Below are 20893 nucleotides of genomic sequence, written 5' to 3' on the forward strand. Positions count from 1 at the left end.
TTTGGCAGGCGAGGACCAGCTTTAGTCAGGATAAGTGTACCAGATGTTCCCCTTCAAAATGGCCAATTGTTGGCGCCCTTCCCGCTCAGTATTTGGGAAGAGGCCGAGGGCCTTTGCCTATAAATAGGACTAGCCACCCGTGGGGTTGGAGATCGAAATCGGAGAGAGAATCGAGAAGAGAGAGAGAGAAGGGTGATTGAACTCCTCCCAGCAGTTCATCGCCCTAGCCAAGAACAGACCCTCGCGAGGCTGTTCTTCCTTGTATTGCTCATCATCATCAGCCCAAGAGGCAATCCACCACACCACACACTGGAGTAGGGTATTACACCACAACGGTGGCCCGAACTAGTATAAACCCTGTGTCTCTTGTGCTGTTCTTTCCATAGCTTAGATCTTAGCGAGGCGGAGGGGTGCAGGTAGGTAGAAGGCGAGATCTCCGCGCGCACCCCAGTGTTCGAACCTCATGGGTCTGCCGGAACCCGAAATCCGACATTTGACGCGCCAGGTAGGGGTGCACCGGAGTTTTCCCTTCCGCCACCGCCACGACCTGCCTCGCGATGAGTAGCGCGTCGCCCGCTCCGGCCGCCGGCGCCAGCACGGGGGCCAGGGGCTCCAAGCCCTGGCCCCAACCCTGCAACGGGTACGGTGGACGGCCAAGTTCAAGCCAATGACGCCGCCGCGCTACGGCGGCGCGACTGATCCGCTGGCCTTCTTGCTGGCGTACGAGGAGGCCATCCTCGAAGCTGGAGGTGACGATAGGGTCATGGCCAACTGGCTCCCCATGGCCCTCACCGGCGCTCCGCGCGCATGGCTGCTCCACCTGCCGGCAGCCTCCGTGGCCTCTTGGGAAGAGCTCCGCAGCCTCTTCCCCGCCCACCACGCTACACCAACACCCCCGGTCGTCGCGGCCCTCCTGGGCGGCTCGCAGTCGCCGCCTACAAGTCACCACGTCAAGCCGTTCATCCGCCGGGTCAGCGCCGCTTCCACGCGGCAGGGGGCTCTCCCGGATCGGGCGGCGCCCAAGGCCGGCCTGACCTTCAGCTCGGAGGACCACCCCTCCAACTCGGCCTGCTCGGGTGCGCTCCCCATGCTGTGCACCCCCACCATCTGCCAAGTGGCCGTCACCAGAACTCTCATCGATGGCGGTGCGGGCCTCAGCGTGCTCTCAGTTGAGGCCTTCAACCTCCTCTGCATACCCCTGGAACGGCTGCAACCCAGCCGCCCTTCTCAGGCGTTGGGGGCGGATCATCCAGCTCCTTGGGACAGATCCGGCTCCCAGTAACATTCGGCACCTACAACAACTTCCGCACGGAGCTGGTCGACTTCGACATCGCCCCCATCGGCCTCCCCTACAACGCCATCCTCGGCTACCCATCGCTGGCCCAGTTCATGGCCGAGACGCACCCGGCATACAACCTCATGAAGATGCCCAGGAGCAGCGGTGTCCTCACCGTGCACGGGGACACCGGAGACGCGCTGCGGGTGCTCAAGCTAGCCTTCAAGATGGCGGCGTCGGCACAGCCCACTAACTCGGAGACCCCCGAGCCCAAGGGGGCTGCACCCGCCAAGAAGAAATAGTTGTTCACCCAAGACAAGGCAGAAACCAAGCAGATACCCGTCGATGAGGACGGGACCACCAACGCCACTTTCACCATAGGCGCCAACCTCGAACCCGAGCAGGAGGAGGCCCTGGTCGGGTTCCTGCGCGCAAACAGGAAGTTATTCACTTGGGAGCCTGACCAGTTGGCGGGGATCCCTAGGAGCGTAATCGAGCACCACGTCAACGTGTGCCCCAACGTGCGCCCTGTGAAGCAGAAGGCAAGGCGGCAGTCCACAGAAAAGCAGGCCTTCATCGTCGAGGAGACCCGCAAACTAGAAGCCACTGGGGTCATTCGCGAGGTCCGATACTCGGATTGGTTGGCCAACCCTGTCGTTGTGCCAAATAAGGGAGGGAAGGAGCGCATGTGTGTCAACTTCACCAACCTCAACAAGGCATGCCCGCAAGATCCGTTCCCGCTCCCCCGCATCGACCAGATCATCGATTCCACCATGGAATGCGACCTGCTATGCTTCTTGGATGCCTTCTCTGGGTATCACCAGATCAAGATGGCGGTAGAAGACGTCAAAAAGACAGCCTTCCTAACCCCGTGTGGGGTGTACTGCTACACATGCATGCCATTCGGGCTGCATAACGCAGGGGCGACCTTTTAGCGGCTGATGCACATCACCTTGGGCCCGCAGCTCGGCAAGAATGTTGAGGCTTACGTCGATGACATTGTGGTGAAGTCTCGGGAGGCCAGGACCTTGATACAAGACCTGGAGGAAACCTTCGCGAGCCTCAACGCAGTGAACCTGTGGCTCAACCCAGAGAAGTGTGTGTTCGGAGTCCCCTCGGACATGAGCCCGCCAAAGACCCTCAGAGAAATGCAGAAGCTCACCGGGCGCGTGACCGCTCTAGGGCGCTTCATCTCCAAGTTGGGGGAGCAAGCGCTGCCCTTCTTCCAGCTGATGAAGAAAAAGGGGCCCTTTGAGTGGACTGAAGAGGCCGACAAGGCGTTCCAGGATCTCAAGAGATACATGACCAGCCCTCCGGTCATGGTGGCTCCGCGCCCTCAAGAGCCCCTGGTGCTTTACCTCGCCGCCACTCCCTACTCTGCCAGCGCAGCCCTGGTGGCGGTTAGAGAGGAGCGACGAATCAAAACCACATCAGCAGCCCGGGACAAGGCAAAACAGGAACAAGGAAGGCCCACAGAAACCGCCACCACGGCTGAGGAGGATCAGCCGCCGCAGAGGAGTGCACCGGAGGCGGAAGAGGCCCCTCTCCCAGATGGCCAGCCTCAGGAGGCCTCATCGCCTCAGGAGGCGCCATGGTCTCCGAAGGGCGCCACCAGCACTGACGCACCCAACCTCGTTGAGCACCCGGTGTACTTCGTCAACACGATGTTGCGGGACACGAGGGCATGGTACCCCATGCCTCAGAAGCTCCTCCTCGCGCTACTGGTGGCTTTGCGCAAGCTGCGGCACTATTTTCATGGTCACCCCATCAAGGTCGTCTCGTCATACCCCCTAGAGAGAGTGCTCAGGAGCCCTAACTCAGCTGGAAGGGTCACTGGGTGGAACATAGAACTGCAAGCGTTTCAGCTCGAATTCAGCACGACCAGAGTCATCAAGGGAGCAGCATTGGCGGATTTTGTGGCAGAATGGATGGAGGCACCAGGCCTCAAGGCCGACGAGGACCGGTCCCTCTCCTCGGGAAGCGAGGCGCCAAAAGGCTGGGTCATGTACTTCGATGGGGCGTTCTCCAGGCATGGCGCTGGGGCTGGGGCGGTGCTTATATCGCCCACTCAGGACAAGCTCTAATACGCTGTACAGCTCTGTTTCCAGCAACGTGAAAAGGTCTCCAACAACATAGCGGAGTTTGAAGGTTTAATAGCGGGCTTGAAGGCCGCAGCTGCCCTGGGGGTGAAACGCCTCACCATCAAGGGCGATTCATAGCTCCTTGTCAATTTCTCCAACAAGGTGTACGAGCCGAAAGATGAGCACATGGAAGCCTACCTTGCGGACGTCCGCAGGATGGAGAAGTAGTTCTGGGGATTGGAGTTGCAGCATGTGCCCCGTGGCACCAATCAGGAGGCCGACGACATCGCCAAACGGGCGTCTAGGCAGTTACCTCAGGAGCCTGGCGTTTTCGAGGAGCGGCTCTTCAAGCCCTCAGCCCTGCCGTCATTGTCAAACACGGCTCAACCTCGGGAGGAGCTTCCCCAGCCACCTGCCTCAGGAGCCCCGGTCTATGGCCCGGCCTCAGGAGCACGCCGGCTCCTGATGATGGAACCTCAGGAGGGGTGCTGGATCACGGAACTCCGGAGTTACTTAACACAAGGGACCCTGCCGGAAAAGGAGGAGGAAGCGGAGCGTGTGGCACGGCAGGCCACGGCATACTGCATCAAGGATGGAGAGCTCTACCGGAAGCGACCAAACGATGTATCCCTGCGCTGCATCTCCAGGGAGCAAGGAAAGGAACTGCTGGAAGATATACACGGCGGAGATTGTGGACATCATTCATCATCACGGACCCTCGTCGGCAAGGCGGTCCGCAGTGGGTTTTATTGGCCCACCACACTCAATGACGCCGTCAAACTAGTGAAAGCTTGTGAGGCCTGCCAGTTCCACGCCAAGCAGATCCATCAGCCGGCAGGAGGCCTGCAGACTATACCCCTTTCGTGGCCATTCGCAGTCTGGGGGCTGGACATCCTGGGCCCGTTTCCTCGGGCGCCAGGGGGCTACCGCTACCTCTATGTCGCCGTGGACAAGTTCACCAAGTGGGCTGAAGTAAAGGCCGTCCCACCATCCCCGCGGGTTCCGCGGTCAAGTTCATCAGGGGCATCGTGAGCCGGTTCGGGGTGCCGAACCACATCATCACAGACAACGGTTCGCAGTTCACCAGTAACCTCTTCAAAACATACTGTGCTAACCTTGGAATGCAGATATGCTACGCTTCGGTGGCGCACCCCCGAAGCAACGGCCAGGCCGAGCGAGCCAACGCAGAGGTCCTGAGGGGCCTAAAGACCAGGACGTTCAAGAAGAAGCTGGAGGCCTGCGGCAGAGGTTGGTACGACGAGCTTCAGTCCGTGTTGTGGTCCATCCGCACAACCGCGACCAAGCCGACTGGAGAGACCCTGTTCTTCCTGGTCTATGGGGCCGAAGCGGTCCTCCCTCACGAGGTCAGACGTCGCTCCGCGCGGGTCCTGGTGTTCGACGAGGCACAGCAGGACGCCATGCGAGGGATGGACCTCATGCTGGGGGAGGAACGTCGCCGAGAAGCCGCGCTGCGAGCGGCGAGGTACCAACAAGCTCTGCGACGATATCACTGCCGCAACATCCGCCCCAAAACTCTCGAGGTAGGAGACCTCGTGATCAGGCGGGTTCTCTCCAGGGAGGGACTGCACAAGCTCTCTCCCATGTGGGAGGGCCCGTTCAAGGTTGTTCATGTTTCCAGGCCCGGCTCCGCGCGCTTGGAGTCTCAGGAGGGGGTGCCGGTCCAGAACGCATGGAACATCCAGCACCTCTGGAGGTTCTACCCCTAAAAAGGCCCAGAGCCTGTGAAGAAGGCGAATGCCTGTTAAGCTATCGCGTTTTGGAAAAGGCCCAGAGACTGTGAAGAAGGCAAATGCCTGTGAAGCTGTCGCGTTTTGGAAAAGGCCCAGGGCCTGTGAAGAAGGCGAATGCCTGTGAAGCTGTCGCGTTTTGGAAAAGGCCCAGAGCCTGTGAAGAAGGCGAATGCCTGTGAAGATGTCGCGTTTTGGAAAAGGCCCAGAGCCTGTGAAGAAGGCGAATGCATGTGAAGCTATCGCGTTTTGGAAAGGGCCCAGAGCCTGTGAAGAGGGCAAATGCCCGTGAAGCCTGCTTCCCCCAAGAAAGGCCCGGAGCCTGTGAAGAAGGCCAATGCCTGTGAAGCTCGCCGCCCGTGACACTCTCACATAATAATGAGTTGGGGCTGTACACGCCCTGAAGTCTCAGGAGCGCCGGCCTCAGGCCCTGGGGCTCCCTCCCATGCCCAGTGGTAGCACTTAGCTCCGTGCTAGTGAGAAGACGTCGAAGACTAGATTAGGTGCCGGACGCGGCTTTTTCATTTGCTTTCCGCAGTTGGCTTGTTCATTCTCATTCGAAGTTTTATCGAAGCTGTTGCCGTCTTTGGCTTGTGGTTCTTCGACTTTTCACTCTCCTGCCTCGATTTCTCTTATGAAAGGCCTCGCGAGGGGGGCAGCCGAGTGCCCTCGCGAGTGTTCCTGTCCTAGTCGTTCAAAGCTTTCGCGACCTGGGTCCATTACAGGAGCACCCCTCCAGTCCGTCCCCCATGGGCACCGAGACACAAACACAGGGCCTGGGTCGGTCGCCCCCCCACGGCTGGGGCAAGGAACTATCCACGCGCGGGCACGTAGCCAGAAGGCACAATAACGGAAGCAAAGCGATTATTAACAGCAATAACCCAAACACGCCCCCGCGGGGCTCCACGCTACTATCTTTTTACGCAGGAAAAAGGAAAAGAAAGAACAAATCAGGCGCAGCTCGCCTCACACCGGCCTGCAAGGAAGACTCGAGCTGCCTCCGGGGCTCATGCAGACTCCCTCTCGCGCTTCACCGAGGCGCGACGGTGGGCAGACACGCTACCACCTCCCAAGCAGGTATGACGGCGTGGAGGATGACCACGGCCATCGCTAGAAGAGTCGCCGCCTGAAGAAGAATCGGTGAAGCTTGGGGAACCCTGAGCGCCGCCAGTCAAGCGAGCGCTGTCCTCTCCATCATCGCCGGGGCTGGGTTCCCGGCCGCGGTCGTCGTCCTCAGGGCAGCACCCTACGCGGCGACCATCTTCCCCAAACACCCTCACGTAGAGGGTGGCATCGCCGTCAAACTTGAAGTGCAGGGTGCACCGACGGCTCAGGCCACGCGCGCGGGCAAACGTCTGCCAACCGCGGGCTAAGGCCAGGCTCCCAGCTGCGGAGACCTCCAGTGAAGCCCATGAGGCCCGGCTGCAGCAGCCGTCTGCCTGGAGCCAGAGGCCGCCCGGGGCGCCGGCCGGGAGCTCGCCAAGGAGGAAGCGAGGAAGTGGAAGCCGGGTGCTAGTCGGCTCCGCCGACCACACAACGAACTCCGGCAGCACCTCTGCAGCATGAAAGCGCAGCCTAGGGGAACGCGCGACCGAAGCGCGCCCCCCGGCCGCAGCAGTCCGCCCGTCACCGTGCTGGAAATCGTCTCCATGGACAAAGGGAGCTGCCATGGTGGCCACAGGATGTTTGCAAGGGCGCCCTCGGCCGCGCTTGGGCGGGGGAGAGGCAAGCTCAACCTGGCGAGCCTCCCCCTTCTCTGCGGCCGAGAACCTCCTTGACGGGGCCATGAAGAAGAAGGAGAAGCAAGGGGGGATGAACTGGAAGGACGCGCGCCGATCCGTACTTATAGCCGGCGAGGGCCAACCGTCGGCCCCCACGATCGCAGGTAATCATGACCCGCTTTGCATGCAGGGACTTGTCCAATCCGTGCAGTTGCCGAGGCGCCATGGGGAAGTGGAGATGCCCACATCCAATCAACCGCCATGCGGAGCTCAAGGCCACAGGCGGTTAGGGCCCGCGGCGCTTCGCTCTTGCCCTTTCGCCTCCCTGCACGGCCATGTCCGGGCGCGCCTTGGGCCCGGGGGCTACTGTCGGCGTTCTGGGGGCCCAGCACGGCCCATCTTCATCAACACAGACCCAAGACCCTCGCGAGGGGCCCGGCCTCGCGGGGCAGACGACACGGAGCTTCCTCAGGCACGGCCTCATCAGGCTGGCTCACGAGGAGGCGGAGAGATCAAGGCGGGGTACCTCACGATGTGCCCGTGACGCAAGCCATGACGACCAAGGGCGCCAGGCGGGCATCAGCCGCGCAGTGTCCACCTTTCCTCTTTGGTGCAAAGGGAGCAAGTGCAGGCAAGAGCATCAAGCAAAGGCACCCATTTCGGTGCAACGAGACCAAGACCAGTCCAACGGCAGGGAGGAAGTCATTGTGGAGCCCAAGCCAGCGTCACCACCAGGGTCTTTGGCAGGCGAGGACCAGCTTTAGTCAGGATAAGTGTACCAGATGTTCCCCTTCAAAATGGCCAATTGTTGGCGCCCTTCCCGCTCAGTATTTGGGAAGAGGCCGAGGGCCTTTGCCTATAAATAGGACTAGCCACCCGTGGGGTTGGAGATCGAAATCAGAGAGAATCGAGAAGAGAGAGAGAGAAGGGTGATTGAACTCCTCCCAGCAGTTCATCGCCCCAGCCAAGAACAGACCCTCGCGAGGATGTTCTTCCTTGTATTGCTCATCATCATCAGCCCAAGAGGCAATCCACCACACCACACACTAGAGTAGCGTATTACACCACAACGGTGGCCCGAACCAGTATAAACCTTGTGTCTCTTGTGCTGTTCTTTCCATAGCTTAGATCTTAGCGAGGCGGAGGGGTGCAGGTAGGTAGAAGGCGAGATCTCCGCGCGCACCCCAGTGTTCGAACCTCATGGGTCTGCCAGAACCTGAAATCCGACAGTCTTCCTGAGTTCAACAATGCTCCTCTGAAGAAACACCGAAGCTGGCGCCCACGGAGCCCCGGGAGGAAGACAACGGAGAAGTCCTTTACCTGATGAACCGGATTAAAGCGCTGGCTCAATCGGGATTGACAGTAATCGAGGTTATGTCAATACGCATAATGCGGGGAGTGCAGCCACTTCAATATCGAGGGCACCCCCTGTGGTGTTTTAACGGGGAAGACGATGCCACCCGTTGCGGGCTTAAGGGTCCGGACAACGCTGCCGCTTTAGCAAAAATCATGTCCGAGCTGTTCAAAGGAGAGGAAGAGGAGTTCATCCGCATCAAGCCACGGGATGGATTCTCCATGTACAACCCTCCAAGATGGGTGAGTTATATCTCCTTACTCTCATTCTTCCCACATTCTTTGTCATAGGTACTCACCTTGCCATTTTACGGCAGGAACTGTGAAAAGCCATAAGGGAGGTCAACAGCCCGTCCGCACAACCAGAGCACCCTGACCGGGCCCTCGGCCCCGGAATCGAAGAAGATCCGGACATATCCGTGGGGCTGATAGACCGACAGTTCTATCAATTGAGCTGTGATGACGCCATGGTGGCCATTACGGCCGACTATCTCGGACTGCTCCCTGCGTCGCTCGTAAGAAAAACCAAAATCCCAACTCCAAAAACTGGGATCCCGTTTTAGATACTTCACCTACCATATACATATGGTGTTTTACAGGGAAGGCATTCGGGACGCCGTGCTGTACCCGCAACAACTCGCCAACAAGAGGCACCGAGGCCGGGTAGGCCAAAAAGGAAGGCGGTCAGGACGGAGACACCGACGCAGAGGTATGACAAAAACCCCGCTCCGTGGTTATCATCTTTCTCAAAATGTAATGACGTCCATGTTTCTTTAACAAAAAAACGCTCGCCGGAATATGTCCGGTGAGGCTGCCGATCATGCTTCTACCAGTCGGGCTCTAGGACCGGACATAGAGGCGGAAGCCGACATGGGGTGGACGCCGGATACTCCCCCTATAGAGGATGCGGATAGACTATCCGCTACAAATTCAGAAGTGGAGAGCTCCATGAATCATAGGCGTCGCCGTGCCGTACTCCGTGACGCTTGCTTCTCACCAGAGGCATTTGATGCCTTCAATTCTGGAAACGCGTACCTCTGTGCTGCTCAAAATGGTCTAGCCAGAGCCACGGACCAGTATGTAAGGGATGTACGGGTAAGCAAATCTGACGATTATATGTATTAGTAGCCCCTCAGACTTGAAACAGTTAGCAGAACTGATTTAAGGATAATCTATTGTGCAGGTTCTTACAGAGAAGAATACTTGACTGTCACAGGAGCTAGAGGAATGCAAGACCCAACTTCGGGCCGCCGTTTCCGCATTGAAGGAACCTAAATAGTCCCCAGCTGGTAACATTTCTTTCAAAGAATGATAGGTACCATATAGCGTGCGCTGTGGCTGCAGATCTAACGATAGATATTGCAGATGAATCCAGAGAGAATCCGGAGGACCAGCATGTCGTACGCTAGCTAAAGGCTAGCGAACGCGTGCTGACTGAGGTCAGGCAGGAGAAAAACAATCTCCACGACGCCAATACCAAGCTGAGCGTGGAACTGAAGGATGTTCGAGCCCAGCTTGCGGACTCCGAGAAGGAGAATAAGCGGCTTCGATGCGGCATTTTCAGTAAGTGCTTGGATGAACCCTTAAAAGGGGGCGGCGGAGAAGATGGCCAACAGAATTATATGCTGATGGGTCATCCCACGGAGGAGATGCCCGGGTCTGCTGGTGATCTTCTACCCAAGCTCTCGCGACTGCACGAACAAGTTCGGCAAGTGATGCAAGGTATTGCCCAGGCCTTGTGGCCATCCATCTCCCTGCGAGAAGGCATTGGAGAGCTTGCGGAGAAGCTCAAGGGAGCATGGCGGCTCTTCTGATTATGGAAGATATCGGCCTGCCGTCAAGGTGCCAGGGAAGCCTGGGCCATGGTGAAGACACGGTATACCAAGGCTGACCCAAACCACATGGCCGAGGTTGGACCTGTGGGGCCCGATGGGAAAGAGATCCCCGTTAGCTTAGTGTATGGGCAAGTAGAATTAGCCGCAAAGTATCCCCAACAGGATTGTAGGCTAGACAGACTGTTGGATGGTATAGAAGAGGAATTTAGTCAGTCTACATGACTATGTAATTAAAGTGACATGTATAATGCCTTTTAGCCGGATTGTAAATCATTTGTCATGGCGGACCTTTTCGCTTCAACCTCAGGACCCGATAGTCCGGAGTGTGTCCGGATACCCGCTCAGTTATATAAGAACCGGGGTATGCGTGGAAACCAGGCGTAGGGGTCATTAGTTCTTGAACAGACAACTACCCAACTAGCTATGTTATATTACATGGGTAGTAAGAAACATCTTCCAGGGAGAATAGTTCCGTTAGGGGTTCCTTTCCTTGGGTACGCATGCCCTAAAGTGCATGTCCGGACCGCGAGAGGAGACGCAGGTAAAAACATATGGGGGCACATATGGAAAATAAATAAAAATCATCTTTTGTTCCCCGATCGAATATTCCCTTAAGAACGCTAGCTTTCAGCTTCACCCAGTCTGAGGTACACATCCGGCTGACCCGGCAGTAACAATCGCAAAGGTGCTCCCCTTATGCCCTAGCCGAATTAACAGGAACGTAGGGGATAAATACAAGAGCCAGGCAACCCAGCTTGGCCAAAACTTAAGTCATATCGATGCATATAATGGAGAAGAAAAGGTACATGCGGAAGAATAACACATGTGCGGGGCATGAAGCCCAGATAAATAAGTAAGCTTCTGTGTAAGAAGCCCCCAGGTATAATGAGCGCGGTTAGCGCGTCTATAGTGTGCAAGCGAGGCACAAGTTGGCCCTTGAAGGCCTTGAGAAAGAATAAAAGGAAGAAAGAGAAAAAAGACAGATAATGTATATGCAAAAAATGGACAGAGGAAAGAAACGAACATAGAGTCCGACGCTAGGCGTAGAATCTTCGGAGTCTGACTGCGTTCCATGGGTTCGGCTCAAATCGATTATTCGATGCATCCCGCAGATGGTATCCCATTTGGGCTCGTGCTTGGTTTTTTTCTTCTCCGGCAGGCATAGAACTAACTCACCAACATTATAAGTTTTGGCCCGTACTTCTCTGCTTTGGTATCTGCGAGCCTGTTGCTGATAGAATGCGGAACGGGCTTTTGCCACGTCGCGCTCCTCCTCCAGGGTGTCCAGACTGTCCTGCCGATCGAGCTCGACTTCTCTTTCTTCGTACATGAGCACTCGAGGTGAGTCATGAATTATGTCGCAGGGCAGAACCACCTCTGCGCCGTACACCATAAAGAAGGGTGTGTATCCGGTAGTATAATTCGGCGTGGTCCACAGCCCCCAGAGTACGGAGTCGAGCTCCTCTACCTAGTGCGTGTTAGACTCCTTTAAGGACCGTACTAGTCTGGGTTTAACGCCGCTCATGATAAGATCATTTGCTCGCTCAACTTGGCCATTGGTTTGTGGGTGATAGACTGAAGCAGAATCGAGCTTGACGCCAATGTTGCTGCACCTGAGTTTTACCTCGTCGGCCGTGAAGTTCGTGTCGTTGTCAGTGATGATGCTGTGGGGGACGCCATAACAGTGTACAACCCCGGATATGAAGTCTATCACCGGTTCGGATTTGGCCGTTTTAACAGGTTTGGCTTCTATCCATTTGGTGAATTTATCCACCATGACCAGTAAGTAATTTTTTCTTATGGGTTCCCCCTTTAAGGGTTCCAACCATGTCAAGCCCCCAGACCGTGAAGGGCCAGGTAATGGGGATTGTTTGGAGGGCGGTGGGTGGCATGTGGCTTTGGTTTGTAAAAAGCTGGCAACCGACGCAGCGTTGGACCAAGTCCTGTGCGTCTGCCCGGGCCGTCGGCCAATAAAAACCTGTACGGAAGGCCTTGCTTACAAGGGCCCGGGCTGCGGCGTGGTTGCCGCCGAGTCCGGCGTGAATTTCTGCCAAAAGCTTCCGCCCTTCCTCTCCGGAGATGCACCTTTGAAGGATTCTGGTAGTACTTTTTTTATACAGCTCTCCCTCGTGGACCCTATAGGCTTTAGATCGCCGCACTATGCAGCGTGCCTCATTTTGGTCCTCGGGAAGTTCCTGCCTAGTTAGGTAGGCCAGGAATGGTTCTGTCCATGGGGCGATGATGGCCATTATTACATGGGCTGAAGGTGTTATTTCGGTGGCAGAGCCTCCGATTATGTCAGAGTGTTCGGTATCGGGTATTTTGGCCGGGTTCGGACTATTGTTACCGGTGTCCCCTTCCCATACCACGGATGGCTTAAACAACCTCTCCAGAAAGATGTTGGGGGGGATCGCATCGTGTTTTGCACCGATGCGGGCGAGGATATCCGCGGCCTGATTGTTTTCCCGAGCCACATGGTGAAATTTGAGCCCCTCGAACCGAGCTGACATCTTTAGGACGACGTTTCAATAGGCCTCCATCTTCGGATCCTTGGCATTGAAGTCTCCATTTATTTGGGATATTGCGAGGTTCGAATCCCCATGCACCTCCAGGCGTTGAATGCCCATGGAAACTGCCATCCGAAGACCATGTAACAGGGCTTCGTATTCGGCTACGTTGTTGGAGTCTGTATACAGTATCTGCAGTACGTATTGGACTGTATCTCCGCTTGGGGACGTCAGGACGATGCCAGCCCCCAGACCAGCCAGCATTTTGGAGCCGTCGAAGTGCATGATCCAATTGGAGTATGCGCCGTACTCTTTAGGTAGTTCGGCTTCCGTCCATTCGGCGACAAAGTCAGCCAATACTTGCAATTTAATGGCTCACCGGGGTTTGTATGTTATGTGGAACGGGAGGAGCTCAATGGCCAATTTGGCAATCCGACCCGTGGCGTCGCGGTTGTTTATAATATCATTAAGTGGCACTTCCGAGGCTACTGTAATCGAACACTCTTGAAAGTAGTGTCGTAGCTTTCGGGATGCCATGAATACTGCATAAGCTATCTTTTGATAATGTGGGTACCATGACTTGCATGGAGCGAGGATAGTGGATACATAATATACCGGCTTTTGAAGGGGGAATTTATGTCCGTTCGCTTCTCATTCGACGATGAGTACTGCGCTTACAACCTGATGAGTTGCCGCAATGTACAACAACATTGGTTCGCCGATGTTTGGCGTGGCCAGGATTGGGTTGGTTTCCAGGATGGCTTTTATTTCTTCCAATCCGGCTGTGGCAGCATCCGTCCACTCGAAGTGTTCGGTGCGCCGAAGGAGGCGATAAAGGGGTAATGCCTTTTCTCCTAAGCTGGATATAAAACGGCTTAGAGCCGCCACACATCCAGTTAATTTCTGGATTTGTTTGAGGTCTGTTGGGGTAGCCAACTATTATAGAGCTCGGATTTTGGCCGGATTAGCTTCAATTCCTCTACTGGAGACAATGAAGCCCAGGAGCTTTCCGGCCGGTACGCCGAAAACGCATTTTTCCGGATTGACCTTGATATCGTATTTCGGAGGTTGTCGAATGTGAGCCTCAAGTCGTCTATTACAGAGTCGACGTGCTTGGTTTTGACGACCACATCATCTACGTATGCCTCTATTGTTTTGCTGATCTGTTTCTACAGTCATGTCTGAATCATGCGCTGATATGTTGCGCCGGCGTTTTTGAGCCCGAAAGGCATTGTGTTGAAACAGAAGGGGCCGTATGGTGTGATAAATGCCGTTGCAGCTTGGTCGGACTCCGCCATCTTGATTTGGTGGTAGCCGGAGTATGCGTCGAGGAAACACAATGACTCGTGTCCTGCGGTAGCATCGATAATTTGATCAATGCGGGGGAGGGGGAAGGGATCCTTTAGGCAGGGCTTGTTGAGGTCCTTAAAATCGACACACATGCGCCAGGATTTGTCCTTCTTTGGTACCATCACCAGGTTTGCTAGCTAGTCCGGGTGTTTTATTTCTCTAATGAATCTGGCCTCTAATAACTTGGCTAGTTCTTCTCCCATAGCTTGTCTCTTATGTTCAGAGAAACGCCGAAGAGTCTGCTTGACCGGCTTGAATCCCTTTAGAATATTGAGGCTATGCTCGGCCAGCCTACGTGGGATTCCTGGCATGTCTGAGGGGTGCCAGGTGAATATGTCCGAACTCTCGCGCAGGAACTCTCATAGTGCAGCGTCCACGGCGGGGTTTAGCTGTGCCCTAATGGAGGCTATTTTTGTACGGTCCATTGGGTGGACTTGGTATTTGACTATTTCATTCGCTGGTTTAAAAGAGTTGGACTTGGATCTCTTGTCAAGTATCACGTTGTCCCTGTCCACTGTGGAGCGTAGCGTAGTTAACTCCTCGGCCGAAAGAGCTTCGAACAATGCCTCGACGGCCAATGCAGCTGTTTTGTTTTCGGCGCAGAGTGCTGTGTCCGGATCACTAGCGAGAGTGATGATTCCGTTGGGCCCGGGCATTTTGAGCTTCATGTACCCATAATGGGGTATGGCTTGGAAGATTGTGAACGCCTCCCGTCCTAAAAGGGCATGGTATCCACTACTGAACGGGGCCACTTAGAATGTAATTTCTTCGGACATATAGTTCTCCGGCGTGCCAAATACCACATTAGTGTGATTTTCCCGGCACAGCGTGCTTCCCAGCTGGGGATGATTCCTCTGAAGGTTGTGCTGCTTTGCTCAATGTGGTTCCAATCTATTTCCATTTTTTGAAGAGTTTCCTCATAGATGAAGTTCAATCCACTGCCGCCGTCCATGAGTACTTTGGTGAGTCGAAAGCCGTCCACAATTGGACTGAGGACTAGTGCAGCTGGTGCTTGGGCTGTTTGGAATTTAGGTTCCTCACTGGCATTGAAGGTAATAGCCGTGTCACTCCATGGATTCATTCCTGCCGCGTGGCAGATTTCGGCGAGGCTGCGGAGTGTTCGCTTGCGCCTATTATTTGATGCGAAGGTATCGAACACTGATAATACCGTATTGTTATCCACGGGATGATGCTCTATGGTATTTGGGATGAGAAGATCCTCACCACTTTAGGCCACCTACCGGAGTACCCAACATGCTCTAAGGCTGTGTGTTGGTGTGCTATCCGCTGTACTATGAATTTTGCAGGGGCCGTTGAGCCATCCCTCCAATACGGTTCCATGCCCTGTAGAGGGTTTTTGTTTCTTTGTAACTAACTCGGGTGTCTTATGATAGTGCACCCTTTTACTTCGGACTAGGTGTATATTCCGAGCCGGATTATCCCAAAATTTCGTTTCGGTTTTCCAGGCGCTTTCCATCGCACAGTACTTTTGTACTATGGACGCCAAGTCAGCGAAGCATGATATGTCACGGCGACTTAAGGCGTTAAGGATTCCCTTGTCTATGCAATTATTGCAGAAAAATGAGACTGCGTCTGCCTCGCGACAGTCCTTAACCTTGTTCATCACAAGGAGGAATCTGGCCCAATAATGATGTACTGTCTCATGGGGCTCTTGCCTGATGTGGGAAAAATCGTTTATGTCTGGGTGGGTGGGTGGATTTGAGTCCGAACCCCTACCCGCTCTGAGACCCAGGGGCCAAGGAGTTTCCGATCTTGGAAGTTTGGATTCCGGGATGTTGCCCGATAAGTCTGGCCCGCTACCTGACTCTAGGTTCAGGGCTTGGGTGATGTTCTCCCGTAAACGGGTATCTGGCTTGGAGAGTTCAGGAATCCGGACATAGTTAGTCCTCAAGATAGAGGAAGAATCGCCGCATTGTTCCTCCACCACCGCAATATGATGGGTGACCGGTGGAGAGTTAATCTCCCTTTGATCGGGTTTAAGCCCAATCCGATCATAGTCTGTAGTGACCCCCAGGGCGGCGATACGATCCAAGAGCTCGTTTAGGGAAGAGAGCTCCATTGGATCCATCTGCTCGGCAAATTCCGAGCCGACGTGGAGACTGCTTTTGATGACCTAAGAAGTCATCGTCGGTGCAGCGGCCGAGCGAGCGGTCATGATGAAACTGCCTAGCCGGAGAGTTTGGCCGACAGCCAGGGCTCCCCCGGCGGTAATGTTGTTTTTAACAACGAGACAAGGCATCCTTCCTTACGGCGACGGTACAGTGGAACTCTCAATGAAAGCACCAATGTCGGTGTCAAAACCGGCGGATCTCGGGTTGTGCGTCTAAGGCGGATGACAATAGGAGGCAGGGGACATGATGTTTTACCCAGGTTCAGGCCCTCTTGATGGAGGTGAAACCCTACGTCCTGCTTGATTATTCTTGATAATATGAGTAGTACAAGAGTTGATCTACCACGAGATCAGAGAGGCTAAACCCTAGAAGCTAGCCTATGGTATGATTGTATGTTGTCCTACGGACTAAAACCCTCCAGTTTATATAGACACCGGAGGGGGCTAGGGTTACACAGGGTCGGTTACAAAGAAGGAGATCTACATATCCGTATTGCCAAGCTTGCCTTCCACGCCAAGCAGAGTCCCATCCAGACATGGGACAAAGTCTTCAATCTTGTATCTTCATAGTCCAACAGTCCGGCCGAAGGATATAATCCGGCTGTCCGGATACCCCCTAATCTAGGACTCCCTCAGCCCTCAAGGCGAAGTTCCTCAGCAATGCCCTCACAGCCAGAATCTTCAAAGCCCTCAAGGCAAATTCCTCATGCTGCTCCTGCTCCTCCCAAATCCTCAGCTCCTCAAAAGTCCTCAGCAGCTCCTCCAAAGTCCCCAGCTGCTCCGACAAAGTCCTCTGCACCTGTGCATCTTGCCACGTGCCAAAGGACCACAGGCGTCTCAATTGCCTCAGGAGCTTCAGTTAGTTCCTCAACTTTACCCAATTCTTCAACGGGACCCTCTCTGCTGAAGACAAAGGCCACTGCTGGACGAGGTCCTCGCCCCAGTCCTCAGAAGAAGCAGGTCGCCTTCCAAGTGCCATCTGAAGAAGACACGACTGATGATGAAGAACTTGCTGAGATCATCAGAGATAGGCAAGTCAGGGCCGCTAGAGCCAAAGGCACAAATGTGCCACTGCTTTTGGATCCAAAGTTGATCCTCGAATACATTGATGTTTGGCACAAGGACCCCAAGACTCCCATGCCTGACTTCAAGCTGACTCCTGGCCAAAGTCACATGCTGACCCACTTCATACAAGAAGAAAAATGGAAATATGAGAAGGCCAGGCAGATCAAGAAAGCGCAGTACAAGAAGGAGCGCTATCTGAAGAAAAACGTTGTCTCTATGACAACTGAAGAACTTGTCACTGTTCAAACTGAGATCAAGAAACTCAGTGATGAATTTGACACATATCGCGCTGATTGGCTTGGAGCCAAGGTTCGCTTTCTGAGACTTGCTGATAACCTTACCTCAAATGTTGCAGCCCCAACGCAACAGGAAATTCCTCAGGCTGAAGCATCTGCTCAGCCAACTGAAGAACATTCTAGCACCGCTGATGACTTTCAGGCTGCTGAAGAAAATGTGAGTTCCAGGGCTGATGACTACATTCCAGCCGCTGAAGAAATTGCCAGGGCATCCACTAGTGGTGCGCCTGAAGAAAGTGAAGAAGTCAGGGCAACTGCATCAGTTGTGCCTGAAGAAAATCAACCAGATTCCTCTGCTCCTCCTGCGCCTACACCAACTCCGATCCTTCCATCTGCATCAGATGTGAAGAAGACCAAGGCTACGGAGTGTGGAGCTGTGAAGAAAAGGAAAGCATCAGCTACTTCAGATTCTTCAGCTCCAAAGAAAAAGAAGTCTATGACAAGTTCGTTTGAAAATCCCATTGATGTTGTTCCGATCTCTACCATGCCATCAAAGGACCTTGTTCCTTTTGATGAAGAATATGTGATCCCCAGCGGATCTGACAAAGAAAATCCTTCTGCTGCTTCGTCAGAGCAGATGGATGAAGAAATTGAAGCGGATCAAATCCCTTCAACACCAGTTACTTCCTCGCCTATGCCTCAGTTCACTGCTGAAGAGGCTGGTGTTGAAGAAATGGAAGATGAAGATGTGGACATTGGCTACTCCACACCAGTGATGAATGATGAATTCTGAGAAAGTCAGCATGCCAACTCTCCAATGTTCACACCTTTACTGCAAATACCTCAGTCCCCTATCCAAACTGTTCAAATGAGATCTAAACAAACTCACCCAACTTCATCTGTACGTGAAGAAATTCCAGCCACTAGTGCTGAAGAAACTGCTGCTGCTCAACATCTGAAGACGCAGACTACCACTTAAGAGGAACCAGAAATTCCTCAGCCTGAAGAACCCGAGATTGCGATTCCTGAGGTTGTGATGCAACTCACTGACACTCCTCTACCCAAGACAAAGGATCCATTCTCCAGGAAGCAAAAATTCAAGGCTGATGAGTTCTTCGGCGAGCACGTATTCTTCACAGACTACAACCCCTATGACTCTGCTCGCATTAGGAAGAGGCGTTTCTGGACTGCCAGCCAGGCTAATTTCTATTCCTCAGTGCTGTTCAACAAAAACAAAATCTTCTACCATGAGCACATTCCTCACATGGATATGGAATCTCTGTCGTGCTTCGTGCGAGTCCTCAGTGTTCTTCACGACGCTGAACTGTTATATTTCTGCACTAACATCTGTGATTGGAATGAAGAACTCATTCTTCAATTTTATGCGACGCTGCACATCACAGGAGATTCTGAAGATGTGAATTCATGGGTGCTGGACTGGATGTCTGAAAACACTCACTACACGGCACCAGCTACTGAATTGCTTTGTGCCTTACCACTCAGTCCTCCCCTTGAAGCTGCTCGCTGCGCCTACAGTGAACCTGAGCTTACAAACCACTACATGCAAGTTCTGATGAAGCCTTTGAAGCCAGGTCAGGCCCCACGAACCAAATTCCTCGTGAAGGAATTACTATATGTGCCCAGAACTGTCTATCGCCTTCTGACGAGGACAATGAGTCCGATCAAAGGCCACGACTCATTTGATGAGGAAATTGTTGGCATCATGAAGAATCTGGTATTCAATATCATTCATGGCATTCCTGTCAATCATCACGATTTCTTCCTGAGGACTCTGGCAAATGTTGCACTTTCTCCGTTTGAGCTGAAGCCTTATGCACCCTGGATCATGAGATTCCTCAGGACAAGGACTTCCCTCAACTATAAAGCTGATTTTCAAAATCACCTCAGCTACTTGCCCCCGATTGAAGTCCTCAAGCGGACCTATTCCTCAGTTGACGAAAAGGGCAAGGCACCAACTGTTATAGATGAAGGCATTCGTCCATTGGATGGTCAGTTTCGGAAAGCTGCATCTTATTCCACCAATGATGACTCTGCCACACATGACTTTGCCAATGCACCCAAGTCTACTCCTCAAGCCACTGCTCCTCGTGTGATGACTGACCATGAGCTTCTGCTGAGTCTTCACTAGAAGGTGGATCGAAACCATAAACGGGTTAAGCGTCAGTTTGGTTCATTTCTTCACAACATGACTGCTACACACAATGAAGTGAATAAAAACCATTACTACCTCCATGAAGTTTTCGGTTGCACCTGGGCCATTCTGTCACATCTGTATGGTGAAGAAGATCTCAAGAACATGGGTCTCAAGGAAGATTTTTACTGTTCTGCACCTCCTCTGAAGAAATTCAAGAAGGTCAAGGTTCCTTCCTTGGTGGCCAGCTCCTATTCTTCATCGCGCGACACCGATGAGCATGAAGAGTTGGACGACACTGCAGCAGGTTCTTCCACGACAAACAACCCCAACAATGCTGGCGCTCCTTCATCAACATGATATTCTTCAGGGGCGTTAGTCCTCATTTTCGATCCTTTTGGTCATTTGATGACAAAGGGGGAGAATTTTGAGTTAGTCTTCAAGCGAGTCTGTCTAATGGGCATTTTTTTTGCTAAGTTACAACTCTCGTTCTTCTGAAACTTTACTGGATCAAGTTCTAAACTTAAACCCGATGGTGCTCTGATACTCTTGACGCTTTTTCTGCATGCTTATTCCTCATATATGTTAATGCACGCATGTTGAATTACATCAGTCACCATATTTCATCATGCATTTCAAATTCTTCACTATGATATGTCAAATGCGTGTACGAACTACAAGATATAGGGGGAGATCTCCATGATTCTACTCTTCAAGTGTGGAATGTTTCAAAAGCAAATTCCTCACCATGTACATATTCAGGGGGAGTGCTCCTATATTTTGCAATCAAATTCCTCATTATCAGTATTTAAATTTCATATGTTTATCCCCGTTGAAAACTTAACCTATATTGTCATCAATCACCAAAAAGGGGGAGATTGTAAGTGCATCTAGTGCCCCTTAGTGATTTTGGTGTATTGACGACTTATAGGTTAAGGGACTAATGTGTTTTTGAGTGTACACAGGTCTATAAGTCTATGAGGAGTTTGATATTTACAGAAAAAGTCGACCCCTAAAAATGAGTTCTTCGACTGAGACTTTGGATTTCTGGAGACTTTCTGAAGACTTTGAAAGTGAAGAAATTGGTGTGAACTTGAAGACTTGGTATTCATTTGAGGAACATGAAGTGTGAAGACTCTTGTTTTTGTAGTTTCATTTTGTCTTTCTTGAGTCTTAGGAAACACCATACTATTAAAGGGGGTCGAGGAAATACTAAGGAAAAATTTCCATGTGATGCTCAACTCAAAATCCTACACCTACCAATCCCTTTGAGTGAAGCCATTGGAAATCTCATACAGTTCAGTCATATTCTTCAGTGACGGAGACGAAGTTCTTCTTGTCTCTGAGGAATTTGTTCTGACTGAGGAGTTAGGAATTCGCTAGTGCGGATTGCCTACACGGTGAGAAACATGATAGCCCTGAGGATTTTGCTACTCAA

This window comes from Triticum urartu, chromosome 3 (assembly GCF_003073215.2).
Source record: "Triticum urartu cultivar G1812 chromosome 3, Tu2.1, whole genome shotgun sequence".
Classification (NCBI taxonomy): Eukaryota; Viridiplantae; Streptophyta; class Magnoliopsida; order Poales; family Poaceae; genus Triticum; species Triticum urartu.